This window comes from Arvicola amphibius, chromosome 7, assembly GCF_903992535.2.
Source record: "Arvicola amphibius chromosome 7, mArvAmp1.2, whole genome shotgun sequence".
Lineage (NCBI taxonomy): Eukaryota > Metazoa > Chordata > Mammalia > Rodentia > Cricetidae > Arvicola > Arvicola amphibius.
Window position 1 is genome coordinate 43,634,032 of NC_052053.1, and position 16,717 is coordinate 43,650,748.

Here is a 16,717-nt window from a genome sequence, read left to right on the forward strand (position 1 = left end):
TGTATATTGAGAGTGTTGTCCACAGAGCCAAAGTCACTATGAGCACCCTGCCACTGAAGAAGCTGAAGGGATTGCCCAGAGGGACATGGAACAAGTCCTTTCCACATCCTAGATCTGGCTCTCCAGAATCCCCAGGAGATGGGTGGTAAGCAGGAGAAATGTGGGGACAGTGGTCTTTGCAATGTATGCTTGTTACCCCTCCCCAGTGGGTGACAAGTCCCCTCCTCCAACAGACCCAGACTTCGACATAGACACAGAGACACCACTCAAAGCCCTCTGAGGAAGGATGGGCTGCCCAGCCTCCCAGGTTAGCCTCGCTACAGAAGCTTGAAAGTCACACCCTCTCTAAGGCTAAGCTATGCAGGTGCTGATGTAGTATTCAAGGGAGCACCCACTCGTTCTCCCCCTACTCACTGTTATGATATGGCACAAGGTGGGACCTTTGCGGCATCCCATGGCAGATGGGTCCAAACCACGATGGGTGACAGAATACGCCATGCAAAGTTTGGGTGTGGAGTTTATTGAGAGGAGAGGAGGGTGGGGGAAGAGAGGGAAGGAGGAGAAAGAGAGGGAGGAGGGAGAAAATGGCAGAAAGGAAGAAAGTGGGGAGTGGGCAGAGCTCGTCCCTTTGGGACCCCTGAACAGACCAGGACTGGGCTGGCCAAGGTACTGCCTAGGCACATTCTGCCAGATGACTGGGCAGGCCAGCATAATACCTGAATCCTAACACTCACTATCCTAGCTCATGAATGGGACTTACATGGAGACTCAAATGCTCCCTAATCTCAGTCTCTGCTTCAGAAAACATGATGCTCCCTCCCTGCCAACCCATAGAAAGATATGTGTTTATTGATTACCTGCTGTTTATGCCAGGGGTGCCACATGGAAAGGCAGGGGAGCTCCCTGGCTGGTAGATCGTGTTTTCCTAAGGTGGGCCAGACAAGGCTCTGAAGTCTCTTGATTAAAGCAATTGAAATCAGCTTTAACCACTTTGGAGAGGAAAGGAATCTACAATGGGGTTCCTGGGCTCTCTCAGAACCTCTGTTAGCCAAGGGGACTAGGATAAGGTCCGAAGTCACACTATACAGGGCTATATACACACTCTACTAGGTGAACCCACTCCTACCTTCACACTGGATCCCTAGCCCAGACCCTAGCCCATAAAACCGGACGAGGAGGATATGAGTAACCTGTAGCATGTAACACGACTTACACCTTTAGGGACCTCCTCCTACCCATATGGTTTTCAAGGAGAGAACAAGCCAGATGGGTACTCTCAGAGCCTGCCAGCTCCCCACCTCAACCAGTGTGAGTTTCGCAGGCCCAAGAGCCCAGCTGCGAGCCAGAGAGGACTGTGATTTGGAAAGCACTAGCCCTGAGTGGAGACCTGGGGCGAGATGGCTGCCACAACCCGGTACTGCCTTCTGCCCCAGCACGGAGAGTCCACTGGAGGAGGTTGGCATCCCTCAGTGGTGGCTGACAGGAACATGGTCTCCTTCCCATGACCTCCCTAATCCCCTGCCTTGGTAAGCACCCTGGGGAGACCTGCCCCAAGCCACTGAGCCCTGTGTGGTATCATTGTACATATTATGTTGGCATTTGCTATGCTGGACAAGCTGGAAAGTGTCTGCCTGGAAAAAGGCATCAAGTCTGACCCAGATGCTCCTGCCAGGACAGAGGCCCCAGGGTGCAAATTTGACACTGCAGTATCTGGGGAAGGCCACTAGACGGCGCATGTAAGCTGCTGTCCGCTCAGAGCAGGTATTTGTGAGTTGGCTGGGTGTGTAGCCTGAGTGAGCATATGTGTGAGCATGTTTATGGATGTATACATGTGGATATGTTTGTGCACATATGTGTATGAATTTATATGGGAGTGTTCGTGTGTGTCTGTAGGATGACAGTCATCACATGTATGTGGTGCACATATATACATGAGTAGGTGTGTGTGTGTGTGTGACCAGGGACCCCAAAGCTTGGCATGGCCACTTTGAATCTAATGATGCTCTGAAGAACCCAGAACTTGAGCTGTCTTGGACAGTGCCACATACAGAGTATTGAGGCGTGCACTGCCAGAGGAGGGTGCTGGGAATAGCTAGGAAGGATGACTGTGTTTTCCAGGCAGCAAGTGAAGGAAATAGAAGGACAGGCTTTTCGGATCCCATGCTCCCTTAGAGTGCACGGAGGGGATCCAGTTTGAGAAGTGTATCTCTGGTCAACCCTCTACAATCGGAGACTCTTAGACCTAGAGAAGAGAACCCTGGCATTTGGTCACTTGTCCTGCTCACTGTAAAAGCCAACACCAGGTCCTCTGATCCAGTTCCTAAAGAGTTCCTATTCTTTCCCCCAGGGTCTCCCTGAGCTTGTCTCGATGCTGGCCACCCTGGCAGACCACTGTTAAGAGTGTTCTGGGGTAGCTGCAGCTTCATGGGGGAGTCTGTGACTCCAAACACCAGAAATGCCTTCTCGCCTATGTTGGAGGCCAGTCATCAACACCAAGCTTCCAATAAGACTTGCCACCCCAGGACCCTCCCATCTTCCTGTGTCTCCCTCAGTCCTGGGCATCCTAAACCTTGGCTCAAATCACTGGCCTCTTCCTCTGACTCTTCTTGTTCCCTCCTCTTATAAGAACACTCGTTGTGGGGTTTAGTGCCACTCAAACTCCAGAGCAAGGTCATCTGAGATCCTAAACCAATTTACCTACAGATGTACCTCTCCTGAAATGCCACATCCTAGGGTTCCAAGTGGGCATGAGTTCAGGGACCCTCAACGTGCAACTAAGGGGAAGGCACGGACATTTACTAGCACAGGATTGGGTTCCTGTCCCCTGTCCTGCCTATGCCACCCCATCATGCACGCACTCTCTCACTGAGATTAGGGCTCAGTAGTGAGCTCTCAGCCCCTCAGGAGGTCAGTCCCATGGATCCAGTGCCCAGGGTGGACAGGAATCTGGCAGAAAGAGGCTGCCTCCACCGCCCTGGGCCACAGCATCAGGAACTGTGAAAAGTGAGTGATCCCCAAGGTTAATTAATTATTACATTAAAATGCACCCGTTAAGGGGCCGCAAACAGGAAGTATTAATCACCTTCTCCTCAGACTGACAGGCACATTTCCCTAAATTCTGCCGCTGCTGACTTAACCAAATGATAATCTCCCGGCGGCTGCCATTTCCCATGAAGTCACAGCTCATGAATATTCTGACATCGTAATTTGCTTTTTAAAAGGACAGACTTATTATTTCATTTTTAAGTTTACTGCCATGAATAGTAATTTCCCAGCTCCCAAAATAATGAGATGAGAGCCACCATTCCGGTCATCTGGGAACTGGGCCCTCAACTATACAGCAGGGCCCTGTCCCTTCCTCAAAAGACCAAGGGGACACTAGGTCATCTTGCTTCTCTGTCAGCTTAGAGGGATATCATTATGGAGTCAAAAGCGGCTACCCCTCCCCTCAGCGCAGGGCATGTTTCCCACTCTTAGGTTCCTGGGTCTTGGCAGCCACTCTGTGTCTCGCTGCTAAGATTGGAGTGATCGGAAGGCAAGCTTGAACCTGACCTGCACAGACTCTTAATTCCAATCTTAACTCTGGTGCAGGCTAGTCCTGTGTAAACTTAACTTCCACTGACTTTTCTGTCTGGAAGTATGAGCCAGGACTGAACACCAAGGTGGATTTTCTGCATCTCCTCTGTATCTGAAATGGAAAGACAAAGACCAAGGGTCTGGTTCGATGTCAATCTGTTTTGCGCTCCAGAGCTGGATGAAGGAGCAGAGTCTCCTGCGCCTCCCTGCATCAGCTTTCCAAGGCTCTCACTGCTGTTTTAAACAATTAGAAGATGACTCAAGTGCTCGGTAAACCACAGTTTACTAAGTCCACAGTAAGTGAAAAGTCAAATTTCATGATGTCCTTCCCTGATTGTTCTTGTGGGAAGGAACACTTTCTGAGATGCCTCCTTTCAAGGGTGACAACACATAGAAGGGCCACCCAGACCCCGCCCCACCCGGCACTATCTTTATGACCGCTGCTTCATCCCAGACTGTCTAGAGAAAACCTCTTTTCCCAACCTTCAGAGTTTCCGTGTGGTGACAGCTGTGTGAGGCTCTCTCCCCCTCTCTACCCTCTGTTCTTCTTCATGTTGCCCTGTGATTCATCCGGGGCAATGCCTATAACAGAGCCCACAGGCTCAGAATTAGGTCCCGCCAGACCCCACCTACAAAGTCCTCTGGGATCTCGTGGAGCCTGCCCACTCTGGGTCCTCCTTACCCCCCTCCCCATCCCCAGTGTGCCCGTGAGCCAGTGGGGTGACCACATTTACTCTTGGCTGTTTAGAAAGAGCAGAGAAGAACTGGGGATTTAGCTCAGGGGTCTAAAGCTTTCCCAGCAAACACAAGACCCTGAGTTTGGTCCTCTCAACTCTGGAAAAAGAAAGAATATAGGAGTGCTAGGGATGGCCATGACATAGACCAACCCTGCACACGAGGGGGCCTGAGAGATCAGCTCCCTGTGGAATGTATCAGAACAATAGCAGAGGTTGTGGAAATAACAAGGTTCTTGCCGGGTGGTGGTGTCGCATGCCTTTAATCACCCTGAGTTTGAGGCCAACCTGGTCTACAGAACGAGTTCCAGGACAGCCAGAGCTATGCAGAGAAACCCTGTAGTGCGGGTTCTAATTGTTCTTAATAATAAAACCCAGAGTCAGATATTTGGGGGTAAAAGCTGAAAGACCAGAGAAGCAAAGCAGCCAGCCACTACTTCTTACCTCTATCAGATCCTTGGAACCAAGGGACAATATCCTGTCTCCACGAATCCTCAGACTGAATGCATGAACTCCTGTTGCCTCCTGCTTTATCTTCCTCTCTCCATCCAGCCATATCTCTCTCCACCTCCCTAGTGCTGGGATTAAAGACGAGTGATCCCAAGTGCTGGCATCAAAGGTGTGAGCTCTGTTTCTCTTTTAGACTGATTTGATCTCGTGTAGCCCAGGTTGTCCTTGAACCCACAGAAATCCGTCTGCTTCTGTCTCCCAAGTATTGGGATTAAAGGTGTGTGCCATCACTGCCTGGCTTCTATGGCTAACTAGTATGGCTAGCTCCACACTCTGATCTTCAGGCAAGCTTTATTTGTTACAGCACAAACAAAATAATACAACAAAACCCTGTCTCAAGAAAAATAAATAGACTAAAAATATTCTTACCTGGGTATGCTGACAGGCCTGTAATCCCAACACTTGGGAGTCAGAAACAGGAAGCTGGCTGCAATTTCCAGGGAATCGGAGGCAGGAGGATTAACGTAATTTTCAGGCCACCCTGATCCATAAAGTAAATTCCAAAGCAACTAGGGTTACATAGCAAGACCCTGTCACAAAAAAGAAAGATGTGAAGGAGAAGGAAAAAAGAAGTGAGAGGGGAGAAGTGGGGGAGGGCATGGGGTGTGTCCAGTGTGTCCTCAGTAGCCCCATTGGTAATCAGAGTTTGGTCCAACAGGCCTGAGACATCAAGCATCTGGTCAACCTCAGAGGTGCCAAACAGTAGGCAGCTCTGTCTGTGCACATAAGTGAGCTGTGCCCATGGAAATCATTGAATTGGGACCAATGTAACCAGTGTCTTTAACCATGTCACTGGGAATCTGAGAGCCTGGAGCCTCCAGAGGCTTGGTTTTACTGGAAGGTTCCACGCTCATCGCTGAAATGGGCTGTGTGGGACTTGTGGTGATTTGTCACGGCAGCACCATGGGTAGAGGATTCTTTACGGGGGGGAGGGGGGGGGAGGCTAATGCACACAGAGTGGTCTTTAGCATCCTGAATCCTGGATGCTAAACCCCAGCAGGGGATACTAACCTTCAGTAGTATAGCCATGGTTTCCCTTTGACAAGGATGGCAAGCTCTCCTAGGGGTTCCACGCACCCAGGTAGGAAGTCTTGGGCCAGGTGTACACAAACAAAGAAACACGGGCCACTTCCTGCCCCAGCCTCATCTGCCCTTCCTACCCTGGCCAGGCTCTGAAGACCCAGCAAACCCCTGAGAAGATGGAGAGAATAAAGAAGCCCAAAGCTGAGCAGCAGCCTTCTCCAGGATACTGTGGCACCTGGAAGACGAGGCAGAGGCTTCTTGGGACCCCACTGGGGACTTCCTGTCCTTCAGGGCCTCCCAGCACACTCCTTCCCTCTACTGGGCTAGGGTCCTCTCTGTGTACAGCTCCAGGAGGTTCATCTTCTGTCCCCTTCATCAAGGGAGCCCTGTGAGTAGCCAGCTGGAGGGTCAAAGTCCTGAAGAAGTCCCGGAAGTTTCACCAAACATCTGTCCTGCCTGACAAGAACAGGCAGAGACCAGAGAGAACTAGACCCCCATTTCCTAGGCAGATTCCCCCAACCCCTCCTAGATCCACCCTCACTCCCTCACACCTTCATGCCCTCTTTTTTTAATATTTATTATGTATACAATATTCTGTCTGTGTTTAGGCCTGCAGGCCAGAAGAGGGCACCAGACCTCACTACAGATGGTTGTGAGCCACCATGTGGTTGCTGGGAACTGAACTCAGGACCTTTGGAAGAGCAGGCAATGCTCTTAACCACTGAGCCATCTCTCCAGCCCCTTCATGCCCTCTTTTTAAAAGACATTTTTCATCTATGAATATTTTGCCTGTGCACACGTGTGCATGCATATGTGTGTGTGTGCGTGCATGTCCACTATGTATGTGCCTGGTGCCCATGGAGGCCAGATGAGGGTATTCTGGAACTGTAGTTAAGAATGTTTATAAACGCCGGGTGGTGGTGGCACAAACATTTAATCCCAGCACCTAGGAGGCGGAGGCAGGCAGATCTCTGTGAGTTCAAGGCCAGCCTGGTCTACAAAGCAAGTTCCAGGACAGCCAGAATTGTTACACAGAGAAAGCCTGTCTCAGGTGTGTCGGGGGGGTGGAGGTTATGTTTATAAGCCGCCATGTAGGTGGTGGGAACTGAACCCAGACCCTCTGGAAGAGCAGCCAGTGCTCTCAACTGCTGACTCATTCTCCAGCCTGGCAGTTCCCTTTCTGGTCATTCTCACGCTGGAATATAAACCGATGGACTGATCCGGGGGATTTCTAGTGAGACAAGTGTCACTCTGAGTGACACATGAGGGAGATTAATGGTTATAGCTCCCCCAACACCTTCCCACTCCTGTTAGGTGAGCCAGGGCACAGAGGCCACCGCCTGTGGTATGAGCGATGGCTTCCAGTTCAGCGCTAATGCGTAGGAAGAGTTCAGTAGCTGGTGTTTGGCGCCCGGATGCAGGAAGAACCCAGCGCCACTTCTGGGAACACAAGACATTTAAGTGACTTCCTTGATGAATATTTCATGATTTACATTAATGGCTTTCTGGTGTTTTTCATAACAAAACTCTCCACATTATGATGGGTTAAATGTGGTTATTCCGGCCACTGTCTCTCTCTGAAGTCCCTCCCAGAGCCAGCAACAGTGCCCCTCAGCCTTCTGCCAGGCTATCCCCCAAACTCCCCTTCTGTGGGGAATGGTGCGATGTCCATCACAGCTGCGACATAAGATGGGGAAGCTGTAACAGCTCTGTGCCCCACAGATGGCCAGGGCCAGGGTTATGACTCGGGCCAGTTTACAAAAGAAGTCTGGAGTCTGGGACTGGAGGAATCCACACAGGTCCACATGTCCCAGCCTATGAAGTGTGTGATTTATCCACCTTACACCCCAGAACTGCCTAGTACCGTGCTCCCAGGAATCTAGTCTCTTTCAATAACTGAAGCTTCATCCAGGTCTGCTGTTTTCATATATATATATATATAATGTATACAATATTCTGTCAATATTCTGTCTGTGTGTATGTCCGCAGGCCAGAAGAGGGCACCAGACCCCATTACAGATGGTTGTGAGCCACCATGTGGTTGCTGGGAATTGAACTCAGGACCTTTGGAAAAGCAGGCAAGGCTCTTAACCTCTGAGCCATCTCTCCAGCCCCCGGGTCTGCTGTTTTCACTTGCTGTCCCATCCTGTCCTGGAACAGCATGTGTTGTATCCAGTGGCCCCCTAGGTTCCACTTGGCTGTACCAACATCTCAAGCATCCTTTCCTTTGGTGGCGTTGCCGGCTCCGAGTGCATCTGGGCAGGGGTTTTCTCTCCTTTTGGCTGGGTTCTACCTTCATGACTTTGGGGTTGTCCTGCAGAGGCCACCCTCATCCCACCCTGCCAGTGCAGGCTGTCATTTCTGTTGTCAGTCTTGCTCTCCTGGCAGGCCCTATGCCAGGCTACTCTGTGGGAAGTGCCACCCCATTCCTGGCCATAAGGAAGTAAATAACTGTGCCCCCACATGTAAGGGGTGAGCAACCAAGTGCCTGAGTGACCTGGAACTCTCTTCTGTGTGAGAGATTTGTCTCTGATCCCCCACTCACCTCTTCACTCACTCCATTTAGCACAGACCCAAGGTGCTCATGTACTCCAGTTACAACCCAGGCCTTCAGCTACTCTGGCTCCACCTGTTTCCATTCTCGGCCTTTCCAGTGGGCTCTTGCGCCCCTTTTACACAGGCATAACTGTCCCCCCCCCCCAAGGATTTCCTAAATACATAATTTTGCTAGTTTTAATTGCAGCTATACAGTATGCACCCGCGCGCACACGCGCGCACTCACACACACACACACACACACACACACACACACAAGGTATTTGTTCTTGTGACTGGCTGCACAACATCTCCAGGGCTCATTGATGTTGTAGGAGGCATCAGAACTCCTTCCTTCAAAAGGCTGGCAATCCCCAGGAATTTCCCGGAATTAGAGTAAGATATGTGTATTTGGCCTTTCTTCCTGGTTCCAGACACAAGTGTCACATAGATAAGAATGACTTTGGGAGGCTTAAGGCGGTGCCTGCAGTTTGGGGACCCTCCTTCAGAGTGAGTGTTCTAGGAAGAACGGCTGTTTCTTAGAGAGTTGGGACTGCCACCCTCTTGAGTTCAATCCCCAGGACCCATATGGCAGAAGGAGATAAGCAACTCCCACAAGCTGTTCCCCCGAACTCCACATGTGCACTATGGCATGGCATGAACGTACCCACACGTACATATCAGGGCACCTGTAAACAAAGTCCTGCAAACGGTGTGTGGGCACAGTAGAAACAGACAGGGCCCTTTTCTGTGACCCGACTTAGAGCTGCACAAGAAGAGTCAGGGATGGCTTGCTTTTGCTTGGGTGAGGTCTGCCAAAGCCTCAATCTTTGCCCCTGGACAACGTCCCTTCCTTTCTTCCACCAAGTGTGCGAACGTCACAATTGGCACAACGGACAGCACTCAGTCACTGGAATAAAAGCACAAAATAGCCACTGTCCGTGACTTTAGGTCTGAGTGGAGCTTCAAGGCTAGACAGGAGCTCAGCCTTCTCATTAGGGAGTCTTGGGGGACCTGAGTCATGGAGGATGGCAGGGACCCACTCCCAACTACAGGTGGCAGTAACCTATTCTAACCCAGAGGCCACATGAACACACCTGCTCTTCCCCTGGAACACCCAGAGGTTTAGCTTCTAGAAATGTCTCTGCTTGGTAAGAGGTTGGGTCCTCCCACTAGAGCGTTCAGGGACCCACCCCCTTTTGGTGTCCAAACAGCCCCCTCCCGAACCAAAATCCCTGCTGGAGACAAGGTGTCACCAACCTCACCAGCTCCAGTCGTTGTGCCGAAGTGGGCAGGACCAGCTCACAAGAGGCACTGGGAGGGATGGGTTTCCCTTCAAGTCACCACATATGCCTTCTATACCCTGAGTGCCCTTAGAGAGCTCATGAGACCACTGAAGTAAGTGTGTGGGCACTGCCAGTGCAGCCCAGCACTCAGAGTCTTGGTTCCCACAGTGACCACAGCCAGCACCCACTCGGTCCCTGTGAGACAGTCCCTAGCCTGGGCAGCAGAAGTGTGGCTGTCCAGGAGAGTCACACTCTTACCAGTGAGATAGAAAATTGAGGCAAAGAAGAGACAGGATCATTTGCCTGGGTAGTCCCAAATACTCATTCCTCCACCAACCCCAGCTACCTTATCCTTCCAGTAAAACCAGTCAGCTGGCCCTGCCCAGCTGGCACTTCTGGCCTAAGCCTAGCAACCAAGCTGGCATCACCAGCCTCTGCTCCTTGGGCAGGCCGGAACACATGAGCTTCATTCATGCTCCCTGCTGAGGAGGTGGCAGGGACTCAGTGTTCTCCTGGTGCCCGACCAGACAGCATCCCTGTCCCTTCCCAACTCAAGTGCTGAGTCCCAGGAACTGCTCATCTCCCAGATACACACAGCATACAGTCCAAGCCCCAAGAACACCTTTGACTTGAAAGGAGGCTTTATAGGTAGGGGAACTACAGGCTTGAAGGAGGAGAGCAGGAGCCCCATGTGGGAGAGCCAGGCCACCCCTGACCCCTGGCCTAAGCAGTGGAAAATAGGAACATGAGCACCCTCCACCCCCACAGGTTGTCATAGAGACACTCAGCACTGAATTCTTGGCACTGAGCACAGCTGTGTGACTGTAACCAAGGGTTCTCTGGAAGTGTCCCCTGGATACCCTTTACTTCAAGTGCTGGGCCCCACAGAGCTGTGGGCATTCACCTTCCTTCTGAGGGGGTCACCCTGGAAGGTACTGCCAAGTCGGTCTTCTTCCAGAATCTTTTGTCTACCTCTCCTACTGTGCCATCCTCTCCCTTTCTCCTACCTTACCCCGCCCTGGCCTGTCCTCCCCTGGTCTGTCTTCTGTGGTCCCTTTAAAGGACATAGCACTTAATGGGACACTCCATACAGGCCCATCCTCCACCATCACCTGGGAGAAACATTCCTAGGATGTCTATTAGATCCGGGTTCACAGCCTGAGAAAATGAGACCACAAGATGTGTGTGGATATTCTACTCTTGAGTTGGAAGCTATGATTTAGACATTGGTCTCAGGGCTTGTCTGGGTCACCAGGCCCAGGACTGCAGGGTCAGAGCTGTCACAAGTCTTAACAGCTGTCCACTGTGGAGTCAACAGCCTTGCTTCTGTTTGAGGAAGGAGGCTACACTCCAAAGTGGGCAGACTTTGTCATTCAAGAGGCAGGCTAGGACTGGGCAGATGTCAAGGCCATGTGACCTCATGACTAATGGAATTCCAGAGTCACAAAACCTTGGCACCAACACACACACACACACACACACACACACACGCATGCACGCACGCACGCACACACACATACACACCGAGTTGACACCACATCATGCCCCACTGAAGCCAAGAGATCTTTGGAACTCTTTTTAACTCCAGGCCCAGCCATGAGCCTGGGTACTGAGGACAACCTACCTCCCATTAGTCAGATACCCCACCAAAGAGCAGATACATCCAGATTCCCCAGGCAGCAATGGCCTAAACAGCCAGGAGGAGGTAACCCCAGAGAGGTCTTCTCGGTGTAGTTGTCTCAGAGTTGAGTGGGACCAACTAGCTTCCCTAAGGGAGAAGAAGCAGGGTAGGGGGACGCTGATGAAAGATGGGCTTCCATGCCTGTAACTGTGACCAGCTCTGAAATGGGTCTCTAGCGGAGGCTGGAGAGAGAACGTTCCAGCAAGAAACTGTGCCCTCTAATGATTGTAGCCCATTTCTCTAATTGCATGTCTCCACCATGGGAAGGGAAAACAAACAGGGGTGAGGAGCCAAGCAGCTAGAACGGCATCATCATCCCTGCCCTCCCTCAGCTCTTGCTGGTCCGCCCCTGTTAGGACCAGGACTACTGCTATAGTATGACCCTGGGCATAGCCCCCAAATACACCTAGGGCCTGCCCAGTGGCTGCCTTTCTCCAGGGTTATGGGGGACCCCTTCCTTCCTAGCCTTGCTGGGGCAGGGCATTTCCCAAGCTGGCACAGAGTGAAACTGAGAATAATTTCTAATTAAATAAAAGCACAAACCAGGGGATTGCAGAGTGATTTCCCAAACCAGTTGGATCTTGAAGAACAAACATCCCGTTACTGTCACTTCTGCCAAGTGTACACATCCACGAAGCGGGGCAGACAGGAGCCAGTGATGAAGCTGAGCCTTTCCGGGCACTGCGCTTTGCCGAAGCCACTTTATGGAGCTCCTACCGGCAGAGGGAAATGACTGCTGCCAGCCTGATTTATTTGCCCCGACACTTTGCAGCACTTCAGATTAATAAAAATATTTAATAAAGAATCAAGATGGTTTATCTGTAATGCAAAGAGAATCACATCGCCTATATTTTTATTACTGAAAAATTGGAAGCAGGAAGAAATAATGATATAAGCCACTGTGTAAATGACAAAAATACCCATTCTAGTGGCGTGCTCTGCACAGCAGCCTTGCTGTGCCCTGTAAACATAATGTATGGGTCGTCTCTTCTCATGGATTCCGCAGTCTGCTCACTGTGGAGTTAATATCGCCCCGCTCTCTGCGGCGCAGGGAAGTGATTAAATAAGAAATAAATTTGGCTGTCATTGCATTTAAAATCAAATCAAGGATCATTTGTTACCCCCAAATGAAGCTGTTCTCCTTCCCTGCCCGTGAGTAGGCTGCTGTTTGCCGAACCATTTAGAAATGTGTGTACAGTAAACCAGCGCGTAATGGCTTGTACTATAACATGATCTTTATGGGGCTGCCACACCAGGCTGCAGCTGGAGCCCAGAACAGCACATGGCTTTTTTTAAAATTAAAGTTATAGGTATGAGACCCGGCAGGCTCATTTCGGATCCATCTGAGTCTTGTTGGCAGAGGTCCCGGGCAAGATGGCAAGAGGGCTACTGTCCCAGCACCCCTGTCCCTCCCCGTTTATCAGCTAGCGCTAATTGTCCCTACAAGGTGGGAGGAAGGCTCATCTCCTGGGGCAAGAGCCAGGGCAGTAGCAAAGAGGTCTCAGGACTCAAGGGTCTACCTGGTGCGTGGTGGGGATTAAGCAGCACATCACTTCAGAGTTTGGAGGTCCTAGGCAGGCCCCTCAGGAGCCAGGCCCCTCCAGACTCTCACACGGTGAGCAGGGTACCTCCTATCCTGCTTCCCTCAGCTTCCAAAAGAGTCAAGCCTGAGGTAATGTGCTGAGCCTATACCTTGGGCTTGCCTGTCTCCAGCTGATAGTGCTGGGTGGGAGCCAGAGGGAGCAGACTCTAAGACAGGTCCAAGTCCTGACCCTCACCCAGGTATTCAGACAGTGCTTTCTCTGGGTTTGGTTGTCAGGAATATAATTCACTAGTTGAAGTCCAACCACACTGAGTACAGAAGACCTTGACTCTACTGTTACCAGTGTCCTCAGGATATGACCACACAAAGACAAGGAAGCCACTTCGGGGTAACAGAGGCACAGACAGGAAGCTAAGAACACAAGGGTACCCAACACCATGGGGAGCTGAATGAGGAGGAAGGGTGTCTTCTAGTGCCTTCTGTGACTGTAAGGCTTCTCCCAAAGGGACTTGGGGCACCTGGATTTAAGGGAGTTGCTCTCAGCACCCAAATGTGCCCCAGGTAGCACAGGCCTCTGGAGACTAGGTGTCCCATGCTGCTAGTCAGGCCTTGAGAAGCACCACCATCGAGGGAGCGAGTGAGTGACAACCGTATGAGGTGAGTTAGTGAAGGAATCCAATCTTCTTTTTCCAGCCTTCTGCCCTCATCTCGTCTACAAAGCCACCTCTTCCAGCCCAGCCATGTGGTATGTAGGATACAGGTTCCTGCCTGGGTCAGGCAACAGGGACCAGCGACAGGACTTAGCTGAGCTAGAAGCCAGCTCTGACACTCAGGGTCTGATGGAGAGTACCTGGTAGGTGCCCTGTGGTGGTCTCTACTGCTTTCTTTAGATATAGGGAGCACCCCTCATGTCCAGGGAAAACTTAGGGTGAGCCCACCTTTGCTGGGCTCTGCCCACACACATCCAGCCCACATAGCTTTCATCCCCACTCCAGATCCATACAAACTGGGGAGAGGAGATGCTATGCTGGGGCAGACAGGCTAGAAAAGCTTCCTGGAGGTGACAGCCAGCTAAGGACCCTACTACTGGCCCCTAGTCTGAGTCAGCCCTCCTAGTCCCTCCACTCTTTGCATCTTCTAAATCTCATGTCCTTACCGTTTCCTGTTGTCACTTTGCTCAGCTGTGGTCTCCATGTTCCATGTTCCTCCCTCAGCTTGAGACCCGGCTGACATCTGAGTTGGGACCTGAGGGGAGCAAGCTTCATACCAGGGAAAAGATACAGTGCTGGTCTGGTTCCCTGGCTTATCCTCTCAGGGCAAACCTTCTCCTGCCTGCTCCTGGATACCCTCCCGCCCAGCCTCTGCCAGTTACTCCAGGGCCAACCACAGTCCACACCCCCTTGCCAGCCACTCCCAGTGGCGATCTTGGGCAAGAAAATTGGCTAAAAGCCTATGAAGTCCAGATGGAGCAGAAGCAGGCTTGTCCCCTGCCCTAGCCAAGCCCCCAGCTAGCCTCACTATTGTGTTCCCTGAGGTGGTGAGGATCCTCCTAGTAACCTCATGGCCTGTGTGGCCCCTGGCTACTTAAGCCAGTTCAAGAGCTTTCAGTTTCTGCCTCTTATGTCCCTGCCAAGGATTCTCCACCCATCATGGTCCCTCCTTCTTGTTCAGGAGATGACCCCGGGGCCTCCCACGTGGGGATACTAAACAAGGGCTCCACCCTGGAGCTACAGTGCTGCCAGGGATGCTTCTTTCAAAGATGAACGGCACACATTTCCAGTCGGTCGCCCTTCTCCCTGGTGTCTAGACCCCTGAGGAGCGTCCCTACCCGCCCCCCATTTAGAGTCTGCAGAGGGCACACTGTAGGTGGGGCACAGCCAGGGGCAACAGATGCGATGTGCAAGGGCCTGGAGAAGGGATGCACTTGCTGGCTCTGGGGTCACTGCAGGCAGGAATGCTAGCCCTACCTGGTGCAGCATTGATTAAAACCCATCCCACCTGAACCAGAACCTTTCTTGGAAAGTAGGAGCACCCTGGTGTCTATTCTGAGGGGCTTGTGGAAGGAGATTCTCAGGCTATGGGGACACATGTCTCTCTCTGCCTTCTAACCGTAGCTCAAGACTGTGCTCTGATCTCTGATCCCAACCAACACAGAGTCTCACGACTCACTGGACCCTCCCCAGCTTCCAGCTTCCTTGTGGGACGGTCCAAGCAGCCGCATTCTACCCAGGTCTGGCCCAGGACACTTTTGCCTTTTCCCTTGGAGTGGTGAGCAACCACTGCCACCAGTCTGGTGGACTTCGATAGAGGCTTTTCCACTGGCTGGGGAAGTGGGGTGAAGTCCCTCATCCCTGGCCTGTTGGATATCCCGGGTCTGTACAGCTCAGGAGCCTGGCCAGCCAATGTCCACAGCTGTCTTTGCCAAGTACATTAAGGTTAATGTTGCCATCTTGTTAATGGCCTGCTGTGTTATAATGTGCAACATAAACTTAAAAATTAATTGCCTCACCTTCTGAAGTGACTCTAACTGCTCCTGAAAGGAAATATGGCTAATAACCGTAATTTTAACATCGATACTTATTGGGAGGTTATGTTTGACCAAATATCCTTTGTTAATTCATGATTTTACATTCTCTCTTCCCTCAAGGTGGGGGTGAAATCTTACTATGGGTTTTACCCCTAACTTGAAAAGAGCCCTAAGTCATAGAAAGCAATCTGTGTGTACTCATTGTGAGTTATGGCTACGGGGCCATGCATGGTTACAAGGGTGCCTGAATCAACCTGAGACATTAGTGTTTCTAGTGTTCAGCTCCACAAGCACAGGTAACGATAAGTTCCAGGTGGGCAGGCACAAGGAGAGCATGGGGTGCAGAGGTGAACCCCTCTTTCCACTGTTGGCATCTGCCAGCTAGAGTAGAGTCAGTGGGGAGGGGAAAGAGTGGCCACCTGATGACCTCTGTGGCCATGAGCCCCAAGTCTGCTTGTGGATCAGAGGCAGCTGCTGTTCTACCTTTCAGATCCGAGTAGAACTGGAGCACAGAATAATCAGCCAGGTGAGGGTCCTGAGCCACTGGGGTGGCTCCCAGTAACCTGGCTCACAAACCAGCATCCATGAAGGCAGCCATACCTGTTTGCCACGACAGAACACAGCCCAGACGGCTGGGGAGGGGTCACTGGCCCAGAGTGCCTCAGGGCCCACTGGATGGAGCAGGACAAGTATCAGAGACAGGCTGTGAGTGGTTGTTCATCTCTCGGTACAGGCCTCCATCTCAGAAGTGGGGGAGGACACAGTTCTGTCCCACTTTACAATGATGGAGTCAAAGAAGCAGGAGAGAGAAGAGCTGAGAGGAGAGGCCGAAGACCCAGTCCTGGAGAGGTATGTGTGTGTGCGCGCGCGTGCGTGAGCGTGTGTGCGCGTGTGCATGTGACCCAGCACTTCTGGGGTCATCCATACCGCTTTGTAGCATCTCTGATCCCTGAGGTTGTCTGGTGGGGTCTGCTAGATGCCAGGGCCAGGCCATCTGCTGTCCTAGCTTCAGGCAGCACCTGAGATCAGTAAACAAGTCCTAGGGTTCCGGGCAGTGGTGGCACATGCCTTTGATCCTAGCACACAGAAGGCAGAGGTAGGTGGATATCTGAGTTCCAGGCCAGGCTGGTCTACAAGAGCTAGTACACAGAGAAACCCTGTCTCGAAAAACCACACACACACAAAAAAGAAGTCCCAGAGTTAACTCTAAGCCACAGAACATTTGGAAAACTAAGGCAAAGGAGATGTGGTCCCAGGGATGGGCACCCTATCCCTTGTCTCTGGCATCACCTGCAGGCTGGG